This window comes from Pelophylax lessonae (assembly GCF_965119305.1).
Source record: "Pelophylax lessonae genome assembly, chromosome: 10".
Taxonomy (NCBI): Eukaryota; Metazoa; Chordata; class Amphibia; order Anura; family Ranidae; genus Pelophylax; species Pelophylax lessonae.
The window spans coordinates 5,444,217-5,460,088 of NC_138777.1; the positions used below are offsets into that span (position 1 = coordinate 5,444,217).

At 46.3% G+C, this 15,872-nt stretch overlaps 1 protein-coding gene and 1 long non-coding RNA gene across 3 annotated transcripts in view; one reads left to right on the forward strand and one right to left on the reverse strand.

Annotated features, from left to right (window-relative positions):
• Positions 1 to 15,872, reverse strand: part of SCUBE2 (signal peptide, CUB domain and EGF like domain containing 2) — a 135,605-nt gene that overhangs the window by 107,971 nt on the left and 11,762 nt on the right. The window lies entirely within an intron of this gene.
• Positions 4,602 to 4,852, forward strand: LOC309565603. The gene is made up of 3 exons (XR_014225820.1): positions 4,602 to 4,679; positions 4,747 to 4,777; positions 4,814 to 4,852. It is a non-coding gene; the product is annotated as an uncharacterized lncRNA (long non-coding RNA).

The following is a 15,872-nucleotide window of genomic DNA, read 5'->3' on the forward strand; positions in this document are numbered from 1 at the left end:
TGGCGGCTCGGAGATGTGTGGAGTGTTTGTTGGAATTCTGCGCGGCGAGGCGGAATACAGGCTCCTTTGTGGGGATTAGAGAGGAAACGCTTGTTCTCCTTTCACAGAGAAATGTCAGAAGAAATCATTTGCGACGGAGTAATTTACAGCCGCCATCGGGAGGCCGAGCGATGAAGTGTCTGAAATGCCAACTGTACCTACCGCTCGCAGGAACCAATCAAATGTCGGCTACGGAGAGGGAGAGTGAAAGGGAGATTCTCATTGGTAGGTGACAACTGCCAGACGTCCCAGGTTGTCAAAGAAAACATTGGAAATTTGAACCCTGGATATTTCTGGAAATGACTCGAGTTCTGGAAACAAATTCTGGGTTCATAGAATTCATTGTAATGCGTTGTGTTATGGGAAACCAATCATGTCACTGCGCTTCATTGTTCATTAATAGTAGCAAAAATGTTCCATTATTGAAGCACACAATGGTGTGTTATACTACAGTGCCTGTCCATTGAGGTGCCATTCACCCCAATTCCTGCACCTTCACCCCTAACATCACCCCAATTCCTGCACCATCACACCTCAGATCACCCCAATTCCTGCACCTTCACCCCTAACATCACCCCAATTCCTGCACCATCACACCTCAAATCACCCCAATTCCTGCACCTTCACCCCTCATATCACCCCAATTCCTGCACCTTCACCCCTCATATCACCCCAATTCCTGCACCATCACACCTCAGATCACCCCAATTCCTGCACCTTCACCCCTAACATCACCCCAATTCCTGCACCTTCACCCCTCATATCACCCCAATTCCTGCACCATCACACCTCAAATCACCCCAATTCCTGCATCTTCACCCCTCATATCACCCCAATTCCTGCACCTTCACCCCTCATATCACCCCAATTCCTGCACCATCACACCTCAGATCACCCCAATTCCTGCACCTTCACCCCTAACATCACCCCAATTCCTGCACCTTCACCCCTCATATCACCCCAATTCCTGCACCATCACACCTCAGATCACCCCAATTCCTGCACCTTCACCCCTAACATCACCCCAATTCCTGCATCTTCACACCTCACATCACTCCAATTCCTGCACCTTCACATCTCACATCACCCCAATTCCTGCACCTTCACATCTCACATCACCCCAATTCCTGCACCTTCACCACTAACATCACCCCAATTCCTGCACCTTCACCCCTAACATCACCCCAATTCCTGCACCTTCACTCCTAACATCACCCCAATTCCTGCACCTTCACTCCTAACATCACCCCAATTCCTGCACCATCACACCTCAGATCACCCAAATTCCTGCACCACCACACCTCAGATCACCCCAATTCCTGCACCTTCACCCCTCATATCACCCCAATTCCTGCACCTTCACCCCTAACATCACCCCAATTCCTGCACCATCACACCTCAAATCACCCCAATTCCTGCACTTTCACCCCTCATATCACCCCAATTCCTGCACCTTCACACCTCAGAGCACCCCAATTACTGCACCTTCAAACCTCAGATCACCCCAATTCCTACACCTTCAAACCTCAGAAGATCACCCCAATTCCTGCACCTTCATCCCTCAGATCACCCCAATTACTGCACATTCATCCCTCACATCACCCCAATTCCTGCATCTTCACACCTCACATCACTCCAATTCCTGCACCTTCACATCTCACATCACCCCAATTCCTGCACCTTCACATCTCACATCACCCCAATTCCTGCACCTTCACCACTAACATCACCCCAATTCCTGCACCTTCACCCCTAACATCACCCCAATTCCTGCACCTTCACTCCTAACATCACCCCAATTCCTGCACCTTCACTCCTAACATCACCCCAATTCCTGCACCATCACACCTCAGATCACCCAAATTCCTGAACCACCACACCTCAGATCACCCCAATTCCTGCACCTTCACCCCTCATATCACCCCAATTCCTGCACCTTCACCCCTAACATCACCCCAATTCCTGCACCATCACACCTCAAATCACCCCAATTCCTGCACCTTCACCCCTCATATCACCCCAATTCCTGCACCTTCACACCTCAGAGCACCCCAATTACTGCACCTTCAAACCTCAGATCACCCCAATTCCTGCACCTTCAAACCTCAGAAGATCACCCCAATTCCTGCACCTTCATCCCTCAGATCACCCCAATTACTGCACATTCATCCCTCAGATCACCCCAATTACTGCACCTTCAAACCTCAGATCACCCCAATTCCTGCACCTTTATACCTCAGATCACCCCAAATCATGCACCTTTACACCTCAGATCATCCCAATTTCTGCACCTTCACACCTCAGATCACCCCAAATCCTGCACCTTCACTCCTCAGATCACCCCAATTCCTGCACCTTTACACCTCAGATTACCCCAATTCCTGTATCTTCACCCCTCAGATCACCCCAATTCCTGCACCCTTACACCTCAGATCACCCCAAATCCTGCACCTTCATCCCTCACATTACCCCAATTCCTGCACCTTCACACCTCAAATCATTCCTGCACCTTCACCACTGAGATCACCCTATTCCTGCCCCTTCACACCTCAGATCACCCCAATTCCTGTATCTTCACCCTTCACATCATCCCCAATTCCTTCCCCTTCACACCTCAGATCACCCCAATTCATGTATCTTCACCCCTCATATCATCCCCAATTCCTGCATCTTCAACCCTCAGATAACCCCCAGATCTTGCACTTTCAACTCTCAAATCACCCCAATTCCTGCACCTTCAAACCTCAGGTCAGCTGAATTCCTGCACCTTCACACTTAGATCACCCCAATTCCTGCACCTTCAAACATCAGATCACCTCCATTCCTGCACCTTCACCCCTCAGATCACCCCAATTCCTGCACCTTCACCCCCTAAAATCAGTCCAGTTCCTGCACCTTCACCCCATAAAATCAGCCCAGTCCCTGCACTTACACACCTCAGATCACCCCCAATTCCTGCACCTTCATCCCTCAGATCACCCTAATTCCTTCACTTTCAACCCTCAGATCACCCCAGTTCCGGAACCCTACCCCCCTCAAGTCACTCCAATTTCTGCATCTTCCCCCTCAGATAACCCCGATTCCTGCACCTTCAACCCTCAGATCACTCCAATTAATGCACCTTCACCCCCTCAGATCACCCAAATTCCTTCACCTACAACCCTCCGATCACCCCAATTCCTGCACCTTCACCCCTCAATTCACCCCAATTCTTGCACCAAAAAAAGATGTCCCAAATGTTAAGAATGGGGGAGGTGGTGGAGGAAGAACAGAACTTCCCCCTTTGGGTGTACAGGTTTTGTCAATGGCAGTGAAGGGGTTAAAAATCCAACCTAAAACATTACCACTTCCTATTAGGATTAATTACAATGTTAGTATAGCGAATATATTATATTTTTATCAAATTAAAAAAAAACCTGTTTAGTAAATTAGAAAAATACTATTAAACTGTTGTGGGATATATAGAGCAAATCAAGTGGATGACAAATATGACCCCCAATATGTAGAAATAAAGGGACTTTGGAAGGTCAGAATGGGGCAGCACCAGGACTAGACATGCGCAGTTCATTTCGTTCCGAATAAATATTCGGACATATTTTTCTTTATTCAGAGGTTCGGATATACTGTATCTGAATAGCCAAATTACAGTATAAAGAAAGTTTACCGAATGCTCCAAATAACGAAACGAAATTCACCTGAATTTCCAAAATCTCTATTGAAATTTGAATTGAATTTTACATTGAATTCCATTCGAACTCGAACTGTAAAACCTTATTTCTGAAATCAAAGACTGTGTGTAATTAGAGTAGCATTTTGAAATAATGCTGTTTTTGTTAAGCCAAAGATCTGATTTGATTTAAAGAGTCATTGCAATAATTTGATGAAGATTTTACTTTTGTTTGTTCACTTTGTTACATTCCAATCATAGAAAAATCGAACATTTTCAATTCAACCGAATCAAAAAAAAAAAATCTATAAATTCGCAGAAAATTTGGAAAAAGACATAAAATGAATTCCTAGTATGAATTCCTGAATACGAATTGAAAAAATCAACCGAATTTAAAGGAGATGTACTGCCAAAGCTCGTTTGGCTCCTTAGATCATAGGAGTGCAGTTGGTTCTGCACTCGTGGGACCCATTTTCAGCAGAGAGTGGTCTGTGGTCCGCTCCTCGCTGACGTCACAGATGTCGGTCCAGGCACGTGCCTGGACCAACACCCGGCTCAGACTCTTAGCGAGCCGCTGAGAGTCTGAGCCGGCCGCTCAGCCCTATTCACAGTTCAGCGCTCCAATGAGCAAGGAAGGGGCAGAGGAGAGAATGGTGACTGACAGCCAGTAGCTCTCTGCTCGGAACCAAGCAGGGCCGTGCAGAGACCTTTGAAGGGGCAAGTGCTCAAAGTATAAAAGGGGAACATGGAACAGGGCTTTAAATAGGGCAGGATCGGGGGGTGATCAGTGGCTGCTGACATGGTGCAACGGGTGGTAAGAGGCTGTGGACATGGTAAGGGTGGTGGTCTGGTCAGAGGCTGCAGACATGGTGCAGGGGGTGGTAAGATGCTGAGGACATGGTGCAGGTGGTGGTCTGGTCAGAGGCTGCGGACATGGTGCAGGGGGTGGTAAGAGGCGTTGGACATGGTGCAGGTGGTGGTAAGAGGCTGTGGACATGGTGCAGGTGGTGGCCTGGTCAGAGGCTGCGGACATGGTGCAGGGGGTGGTAAGAGGCTGTGGACATGGTGCAGGTGGTGGCCTGGTCAGAGGCTGCGGACATGGTGCAGGGGGTGGTAAGAGGCTGTGGACATGGTGCAGGTGGTGGTCTGATCAGAGGCTGCACACATGGTGCAGGGGGTGATCAGTGGCTGCGGACATGGTGCGAGTGGTGATTAGTGACTGCGGACATGGTGCAAGGGGTGATCAGTGGCTGCACACATGGTGCAGGGGGTGATCAGTGGCTGCGAACATGGTGCGTGGGGAGGGGTGATCAGTGGCTGCGGACATGGTGCGGGGGTGATCAGTGGCTGCGGACATGGTGCAGGTGGTGGTCAGAGGCTGCGGACATGGTGCAGGTGGTGGTCAGAGGCTGCGGACATGGTGCAGGTGGTGGTCAGAGGCTGCGGACATGGTGCAGGTGGTGGTCAGAGGCTGCGGACATGGTGCAGGTGGTGGTCAGCGGCTGCGGACATGGTGCAGGTGGTGGTCAGGAGCAACGGACATGGTGCAGGGGGTGGTCAGAGGCTGCGGACATGGTGCAGGGGGTGGTCAGAGGCTGCGGACATGGTGCAGGTGGTGGTCTGGTCAGAGACTGCCGAGCATGGACGAGCTTTCCCGAGCGAGCAGGCTTCGGGAATGGCCTACAGCCGTACTGTTTATGGGCGCCACTGTGGAAATTTTGCCTTGACAAAAGGGCACTTTGGGCATTAAGGGGCAAAGGGGCAGGTGCTCAAGCACCCTCTGCCCCCCCTCCCCTCTCTGCACGTGCATGGAATCAAGCGATCAGTGATGTTTGATCGTTCGATTCTCAGTGTAGAGGCGCCGGGGGACAGATCCACCTAGGTAAGTATAAATGGGAAATAACCCCAAACCCCATACTTCTCTTTTAAGGAAAAGAAATTAAAAACAAAACATTTTTCCGTTTCCATTCTTCCCATCCCGGGACGCCTTCCCTTGGGCATCAGCCAGAGTTGGCAGCCATGCCTCCCCCCCCCTCCCCCCAATCCTTCACCAGGAGATCCGTTTCATTAGCAGCACAATATAAGTACTTGCAGATAATATAAGCACCTCAGTGATCCGTGAATGATTTACAGAAGAGGGGAATATTTGTCTGACTGTCAGGAGTTCACCGCAGAGCCGCGTCTGGAAAAGGTGCGATGAAAAGGCCGAGTGTCTGGGCCGGAGATGGGAGCCCGGGATGCGGAGGTCTCTCCTCGGCCTGGCACAGGGCACCATCGGCCAGATAGAAGAGGCTTTCTGCTGGGCCGGCCTGCGTGGAATCGCTCCAAACTGATAGGACGCTGCGTTCTTATCGACTCTGACAGTCCACCTATTTACAAAGCTGCCCCAAGCTGTTCCTCCATGGATTTTCACTGGAGGGTTATTCGAGGAATTTTGTAGATTTAAAAAAGACTTTCCTTTCATTTTTGAATGATTATTTTAATCTCCAGCGGTGTAAATTTTGTTCTTCATGTTTATTTTATTTATTTATTTTTTTTACACCAATTTGTCAACTTTTTTGTTTTTTTTGCATTACATTGTAACTTTCCATTTTAAATGTCTATACCAGGAGTCAGCAACCTTTTCTACATCATGTTCACAAGCCTTAGACCAGGGCTCGACAAATCCCAGGCTCCAGGTTGCCATAGCGACAAGATATTATGTCCTGGCACCTGGGCTTTCGCCTCTCGCGCTACCACGCCTCTCGCGCTCCCCTGCTATGTATCCCGAGCTCTGCTTGCCCATCTGCGGGCTCAGGACTGGTGTCACCCCAATTCCTGCACTTTCACCCCTCACATCATCCCCAATTCCTGCACTTTCACACCCTCAGATCACCCCAATTCCTGCACCTTAACCACTCCGATCAGCCCAGTTCCTGCACCATCACACCTTAGATCACCCCAATTTCTGCATCTTCAAAGCTCAGATCACCCCAATTCCTGCACCTTTAACCCTAAGATCACCCCAATTCCTGCACCTTAAACCCTCCGCTCACCTCAATTCCTGTACCTTCACTCCTCAGATCACCCCAATTCCTGCACCTTGAACCCTCGGATCACCTCAATTCCTGTACCTTCACTCCTCAGATCATCCCGATTCCTGCACTTTCAAAGCTCAAATCACCCCAATTCCTGCACCTTCAACCCTCAGATCACCCCAATTCCTGCACCCTAACCACTCTGCTCAGCCCAGTTCTTGCACCAACACACCTTAGATCACCCCAATTTCTGCACCTCCAAAGCTCAGATCACCCCAATTCCTGCACCTTCAACCCTAAGATCACCCCAATTCCTGCACCTTAAACCCTCGGATCACCTCAATTCCTGTACCTTCACTCCTCTGATCACCCCGATTCCTGCACCTTCAACCCTAAGATCACCCCGATTCCTGCACCTTCAAAGCTCAAATCACCCCGATTCCTGCACCTAAACATAAGATCACCCCAAATCCTGCACCTTCACCCCTCACATCACCCCAATTCCTGCACCATCACCCCTCAGATCAGTCCCAATGTGGTGCTTTAAAGACTGATAGGTTTCCTCTCTTCTAGTTCGTAACTAAATGGCACCACCATGCTTTGCTGCCCTCTTAGGACTGAGTGTAACCCATCATGCACAGCATTAAAAAACAAGAAAAATAGGGCGCACCAGCCTAGCGCATTACCTTTATACACCATTTGTTAATTCATAAACGTAAATTTTATACTTACAAACACACAGAGTCAACAAGTGTATCAGTGATTTTAAAGCCACAACTGCCAAATCTGCAGCACTTAATCAACAGCATGGGAAGAAGCCATCCAGGTCCAACAGGGTTCCACACTTTTCAAGGGGAAGCTCAGGGTTCTGATGTAAAGGAAATGCGTTAGTTACATTAGACCTGGATGGATTTTTCCCGTGCTGTTAAATATGTGCTGCCGATTCAGCGGTTGAGGCTTTGAACTCACTGATACACTTGTTAACTCTATCTCTTTGTAACTAAAATATTTGCTTTTATGAATGAATAAATGGTGTAAAAAGGTAATGCGCTAAGCTGGTGCACCCTCTTTTCTTTGTTTTTTAGTACTTCAAACCTGAGATCAGCCCCAATGCATGCACTTTAGATCTAGGATCAGCCCCAATGCATGCATCTCTGGCTACATATCAGCCCCAACGCATGCATCTCTGGCTACATATCAGCCCCAATACATGCATCTCTGGCTACATATCAGTCCCAATGCATGCATCTCTGGCTACATATCAGCCCCAATGCATGCATCTCTGGCTACATATCAGCCCCAATGCATGCATCTGAGGCAGGGGTCTCAAAACTATGGCCCTCCAGTTGTTCAGGAACTACAGTTTCCATCATGCCTAGTCATGTCTGTGAATGTCAGAGTTTTACAATGCCTCATGGGACGTGTAGTTCTGCAACAGCTGGAGGGCCGTAGTTTAGAGATCCCTGATCTAAGGCATCATATCAGCCCCACTGCATACACTTCAGCCCTTACCTCAGCCCCAATGCATGCACTTTAGGCCCAATATCAGCCCCAATGCATAAAGTTCAGACCTCACATCATCCCCAGTGCATGCACTTCAGACCTCAGATCAGCTCCAATGCATACACTTCAAACCTCAGTTCAGTCCCAGTGCATGCACTTTAGACCTCAGATCAGCCCCAATGCATGCACTTCAGAGATAAAAAAAATCAGCTCCAGTGCATGCACTTCAGACCTAAGATCAACCCCAATGCATGTACTTCAGACCTTATATCAGCCCCAATGCATGCAGTTCAGCCCTCGGATTTGCCCCAATGCATGCACTTCAAACCTCAGATCAGCCCCAATGTATGTACTTCAGAGCTAAGATCAGCTGCAATGCATGCATTTCAGGCCTAAGATCATCTCCAATGCATGCACTTAAGACCTAAGATCAGCTCCAATGCATGCACTTCAGACCTAAGATCAGCTCCAATGCATGCACTTCACACCTCAGATCAGCCCAATGCAAGTACTTTGGACCTAGGATCAGCCCCTATGCATGCACAATTGCACTTCAATCCTCAGATCAGCCCCAATGCATGCACTTCAGACCTCATAGCTTCAATGCATGTACTTCAGATCAGCTCCAATGGATGCACTTCAGACCTCAGATCAGCCTTTAATGCATGTACTTCAGATCAGCCCCAAAGCATACACTTCAGAGCTAAGATTAGCCCCAATGCATGTACTTTACACCTCAGATCAGCTTCAATGCATGCACTTCAGACCTAAATCAGCCCCAATGCATGCACTTCAGATCTAAGATCAGCCCCAATGCATGCACTTCAGACCTAAATCAGCCCCAATGCATGCACTTCAGATCTAAATCAGCCCCAATGCATGCAATTCAGATCTAAATCAGCCCAAATGCATGCACTTCAGACCTAAATCAGCCCCAATTCATGCACTTTAGACCTCAGATCAACCCCATGCATGCACTTCAGACCTCAGATCAGTCCCAATGCAAGCACTTCAGACCTCAAACCCTGTACCATTAGGAATGCAGGGTACCACTACAGGTGTGCTGGTGGACTTCTTCCACACAACACACTGAAGTCATGAGCTACTGGTGGGCTTTCAGTGATGTCAGGGCGATGGGTGGGCCAGGCTTTGTACTTACAGCCTAGCGAGATGCCTGTCCCAAAGGGTCCATACAGCTACAGTGGGAGGCAAATGTGTGCTGATGTCTATTAGTACAGGGTGCTATAGAATCAGCATAGGGTAAAAACCCGAACAGATATATTCAGCACCTTGTTGAACCTGAACCGTGAAGATTCTGAAGAGGATCTCATCCAACCAATTTCTAGAACTTGTTAAATAACTGGGACAAACTGATTGTGTATTTAGTCCAGACTCCACGGTCACCCTTTACAGGGTTCACAGACTCATTTGAGTTGCTAATTCCCACAATAAACATTCCTACAGAATGCAAATGAAGTAAACATTTACTCTGTATATTTAACTGCAAATTTCCACTTTAAATTGCAAATTTTTGTGAAATCCGGCTGTAGGCCCATTGCAGTCATTCAGCAATCTGGCAATACATTTAGGGATGACGGGATGATAGTCATTGAAAAGGTCCATATAACACAGTCCAGAACCAAGCTAATGTACAACGTCCGTCACACAATGCAGAGCACTACGACATGTTCCTCTGCGTCACCAGACAACACCACAATAATCCCATCCAACGTCTTTCCTTCTCTTCCAGGAAAATTTGTATAGAGATTTCATTCTAAAATGAAAATTTAAAGTATCTAAAACCAAAACTTTTTGATATTTATTTATATTATTATACAGGATTTACAGTATCTCACAAAAGTGAGTACACCCCCTCACATTTTTGTAAATATTTTATTCTATCTTTCCATGTGACAACACTGAAGAAATGACACTTTGCTACAATGTAAAGTAGTGAGTGTACAGCTTGTATAACAGTGTAAATTTGCTGTCCCCTCAAAATAACTCAACACACAGCCATTAATGTCTAAAACGCTGGCAACAAAAGTGAGTACACCCCTAAGTGACAATGTCCAAATTGGGCCCAATTAGCCATTTTTCCCTCCCCGGTGTCATGTGACTCGTAAGTGTTACAAGGTCTCAGGTGTGAATGGGGAGCAGGTGTGTTAAATTTGGTGTTATCGCTCTCACTCTCTCATACTGGTCACTGGAAGTTCAACATGGCACCTCATGGCAAAGAACTTTCTGAGGGTCTTAAAAAAAGAATTGTTGCTCTACATAAAGATGGCCTAGGCAAGGGGTGTCAAACAGGCAGCTCTCCAGCTGTTGCGGAACTACAAGTCCCATCATGCCTCTGCTTATGGGAGTCATGCTTGTAACTGTCAGCCTTGCAATGCCTCATGGGACTTGTAGTTCTGCAGCAGCTGGAGGGCCGCCAGTTTGACACCTGTGGAGATTGCCAAGACCCTGAAACTGAGCTGCAGCGTGGTGACCAAGACCATACAACGATTTACCAGGACAGGTTTCACTCAGAACAGGCCTCGTCGTGGTCGACCAAAGAGGTTGAGTGCACGTGCTCAGAGTCATATCCAGAGGTTGTCATTGGGAAATAGACGTATGAGTCATGCCAGCGTTTTTGGTTGTAACATGAAAAACGTGGAACATTTCAAGGGGTGTGAATACTTTTATAAGGTGCTGTATTCACACATGGAACCGCAGCTTGGACCTGCCCTCTCCATCTCCGGATTGGCTCAGTGGCTGTGATTGGCAGGAGACTTTGGCCCCCGTTGATGCCAAAAGCCAATTAGGAGTGTGAGTCCCTGGAGAGGCAGCGCGAGTTCCCGGAGAGGGAACCTTGTTCCTTTACAACCATTTTAAATTGAATGGGAATAAACAAATTTCTAATAGTTGAATTGGTTCCCAGTAGAGAAAAGTCTTAACCAGCTTTATGTGCAGGGACTTGTCAGATCTATCTATAAATCGAGACATGGTGCTCAATCAAAAAGTTGTGTGAAATTAGCCAAGTCTATGAACAACCATCGAAAGGTTGGACAAGAGATTTTTATACTTTTTTGTCCAAACTTTTGAACAAAATACTACAGGTGTAGGGCCAGCTTTAGGCTCCATTCACACTAGTGCGACTTGTAATGCGACTTTGTACACAAAGTCAGAGCCCATTGATTTTGGCACTTGTTCCTATCTATGCTACTTTGGAAAGGTTACTGGGCTACTTTAATGCAAATTTCTTGCAATTTGAGTGCCAGAGCATGTAAAGTCACATGAAAGTCACATCTAAGTGTGAACGGAGCCTTACTGTCTCAGTGGCACCAGGACAGCAATAATATTTCCAGACTTACCGGTGACACTATTTCTAGGAATCTTCAAGTACAGCTAACCACCCTTGGCGCTCAGTGAGTTTAAAGTAAACTACCGTCAGCAAGTACACGAGGGAAACAGAACATCACCCCAAACAACAAAACCACAGAAGAACTGTCCAACGGGTGAAAACCAGGAACGCTGTCCAGGAAGATTCCTAAAAACACTGTTTCTGGTATTGGGAGTTTGCCCAATCATCTTCCAGGACAGCTATATCAGAGGAAAAGCATGTGTTAAACACCTCAGGGTGGAACTCCTTCTTGCGGAACCTTTCTGCTGCAGATCAAATCTTGTTGAGGAAGCACCCCCAATCATCTTATGAAGTTGTTTTGACACTATTTCTAGGAATCTTCAAGTACAGCTAGCCCCCCTTGGCCCTCAGTGAGTTTAAAGTAGACTACCGTCAGCAAGTACACGAGGGAAACAGAACATCACCCCAAACAACAAAACCACAGAAGAACTGTCCAACGGGTGAAAACCAGGAACGCTGTCCAGGAAGATTCCTAAAAACACTGTTTCTGGTATTGGGAGTTTGCCCAATCATCTTCCAGGACAGCTATGTGAGAGGAAAAGCATGTGTTAAACACCTCAGGGTGGAACTCCTTCTTGCGGAACCTTTCTGCTGCAGATCAGATCTTGTTGAGGAAGCACCCCCACTCAATGTCTTATGAAGTTGTTGTGACTTGGCCATACAACTGCACTACAGTTTTGATCCAACATGGCAGCTGCTCGTGTTGCCTAGGAAGCTGCCATTGACCTAGCCCTTGAGTAGGCCTTCAAGACCCCAGGGATCTGAGACTTTCCTTTTCTTTCTCGTATCTAAACAAAATAGTTTCTTGAATTCATCCAGCTACTAAGCTCCTAAAGGCTTGAAATCCATTTTATGGCCACTAAAGATAACTAAAAGGTGACTGGATCTTCTAAATTCTCTTGTTTCCAGGTAATATAGTAGGCCCCTATGTACATGCAGACAAATTATCTACTCCTTTTTGGCATTCTTACAATTATCACAAAATGATGGTAATCCCATTTATTGTCATTTATGAAAGCTTGAAGCCACTTTGAGGAAGTTTGTTGGATTTCAGAATTATTGTATTGGGAAGTAATGTTAGATAAGACTCTTTCATAGATAACACTTGTAAATCTCCTACCGTTCTACCCTTCTAACCAACATTATGGCCAGAAGGAAGGCAGTCTAAAGGGCCGTACACACTTAATGAAAATCGGACGAAATATCCTCCGATTTTTCTCTGTCTTCTCAGCATTCATTACCGTTTTTAGTTGACAGTGCATAAAGGTTCACGAAATTTCTCGTCCGATTTTTCTTTTTTTTTTGGCACATTTGTTCCTAGACTTCCGGGTTGTCAGCAACTTCAGATCATGTCTGAAGGTCTTTCGTATCCAATTTTTCACGGACATACTGCATACACATTAAACGAAAATCGGTCGTCTGGGGACGGACGGAAAAAAAATTTTGGTGTTTGTCCCTCCGTTTTTTTCGTTGAAAATGTCGGCATCGGCTGCTGAAAGTTGTGTACACACTAGGCGAAAATCGGACGATCGGGCGGGAATTTTCGGGACAGATTTTCTACTAGTGTGTACCCTGCTTAAGGTCAAAAACTTCAAGGAAGAATCCACATGGGGAAAGAGTTCAAGTATAACTAAAGGCAAGGTTTTTTTTTAAGTATTGGATAAAATGGAGAGGGATTAGAACAATTGTCATTTTTTATTGCTGTTTGTGCCCACTTTAAGAAGATTCACCCTCTCTATTTGTCCCATTTACCATTATCATTCAAAGCAAAAGTAAAAGAAAATCCAAAATTTTGGGTTGTCCCCAGAAATGTAATAGAGGGGAAATATTTTAATAAAGACACTAGTTCTTGTGACCTGGGGGTCCCTAGAGATTTCCCTTAATTTGCAGGGATTTCCTCTCACTCCCTGTTTGGCTATGGACAGAAAGTGAAGGGAAATCTCCCCAATGGGCCACAGATGGTGAAAAAAAAAGTTTTACAGGGGATAACCCTCCCTTGCTCTATCCATGATGAAAAACACTTAGGAACCCTTGAAAGGAAGTTTCTGGTCTCAGGGAACCCACCAATATAATTACTATATGTAAAACTCATAATACATTGGTGTGATGCTCTGTGGGAAGAATGCTCCTTACACTTGTGGACATTGGGGAGGATTGCCCCCTTACAGATAGCTAAAAAAAAAGGTCAGCAGCACCAGTAGGGACTTAACTGCAAGGCAAAAATTGCTCATTGCTCTAGGAACTCCTACCAACCTTTGGGGAAACCCTAGGTTTCCATAGGAGCCTGGTTGAGAAACCCTGCTCTAGAAAGATCCAGCAGTGCCACCACTTTTTGCAGGTGTACACCTTTCTCAGGTGGAGAGGGATCTTTTAATTAGAGAATCTTCTACAAGCTTAGCATCCAGAAACACTGAATGCCAGTATATTTGCACCTTGAGTATACTCAATAAGAAGCCCACATCGACTCCATGTTGAAAAAATTCAAGAACCACTGGCACCCCCAGGGCAGTATGTTTGCTTTTACTGCACAAAAAGGAAAACATGTTCCAGCCTTTTGCATAAATTCCATATACTGGTGAACCAGGTCCTCCTGGGCAACCAAGGGGTTATGGGGATCAGAACACCCTAGAACTGCCCCAACACCTGGACAACCAATGGAAGAAGGGAAAGAGGAGGATAAACATAGCCCAAAATGAAAGGGCCATGGATGGAAGAGAGAATGTATTCCCAGAAAATGTTTCTTGGCTCAGAGAAAAGAATTCTATGACCTTTGTTTTTCTTCGATGCAAACAAGTCCACCCCCGGCAAGCCCCATATATCTATGTGGAGAAAAAATCTTCATTGGTCTTCCGCTCCAACATTTTGTTCCTCAAAGACAAGACTTTTAGTGCTAAAACTAAAAGATCTAGTGACCTGATGTTAGCATCTGAAAGGATAAGAATATTCTGATGCCTGACTACTTTTTGCAAGATCAGCAGTGCTCTCCCTATGGCCACCAATTCATTGTCAAGCCCCATTTCTCTACTATGAGAAGAAAAAAGTCTTTATTGATCTCCCGCTCCATCGAGTGGATGGCCTGTTTGCTAAAAATTGTAACGCTCCTGCGTTTCTTATATGGTGTGGATTTTCAGCTGCAGAAATAGTTCCACGTCAGTAGTCATGTAAGAGATATGCTGAGATACCATTCCCAACCTCAATGACTCATCATGTGTGGAAGGTCTTATTTCAGCCAGTAAATACACACAATTAGCAAGCTGGTTCCTAGAATGACTTTATGTATGTGGTAACACAATGATGAAGGTTGAGGGATAGGTTGAGTGGAGGTGGTAGGTGATAGACACTTGAAGGTGAGACAGTAGCAGATGGATGCAGGAAGGTTTAGCAATGTTGTATGGTAGCAGATGACAGAATAGCAGGTGGACATACAAAAGAGATCAACCCAGTGCAGAAAAGTAGCAGTTGTCTCAAGAGCTAGCAATCTAGTTATGCAGATGTAATAAACAGTCTTTACTATGCAGAGCTAGATAGTGTAAGCTTAGTATAAGTTTATAGAGAATTCCCCTGCGGGGTACTTAGCACTATTAGCGATACAGCCGAAGGGTGGTTCAGGAGAGGCGGATGATCCAGTAGCGGGATACAGGGATCAGCGCGGCGAGGTTCCGTCAGCGAGGTAAGCTTGCAAGCATGGAAGCTTCAAGCAAGGTTAGCATCCAGGTAAGGGTGTTTGAACGAACACATGTGAGTGAGAACCGGCGCTTTAAATAGCCATCTAGTCCGGCGCTGGGTGATGACAGCTCCAGTCTTAAAGGTGTATGCGCACCTTTCCAAAAGTAAATGGTGGGGCGCATACACTTGTGGAAAGTGTAATTTAGGGTACCAAAGGTACCGGAACATTACAAAAATCAATTTATTTCCCTATTTAGGGACCACCTTCTGTGAACTGCAGCCAGAGAACAAACTTTTTTACCTCCAGCACAAGACTTTTAGTGCTAAATCTAGTGACCTGATGGTAGCATCTGAAGGGATAAGAATATTATGATACCTGACTACTTCTTGCAAGGTCAGCAGTGCTCTCCCTATGGCCACCAATTCCCTGTAGTCGGACAAAGCTGCTGCTATAGTCTTTTCTCATACTCCTTGAACCTGATGAATGGGAGCATGAGCGCCTCAATCACTGACATCTGTAGTGGTCCTTATTGGCTAAGACTGCTTCCAAGGTCACCTGGTTGGTTTCCTGTCT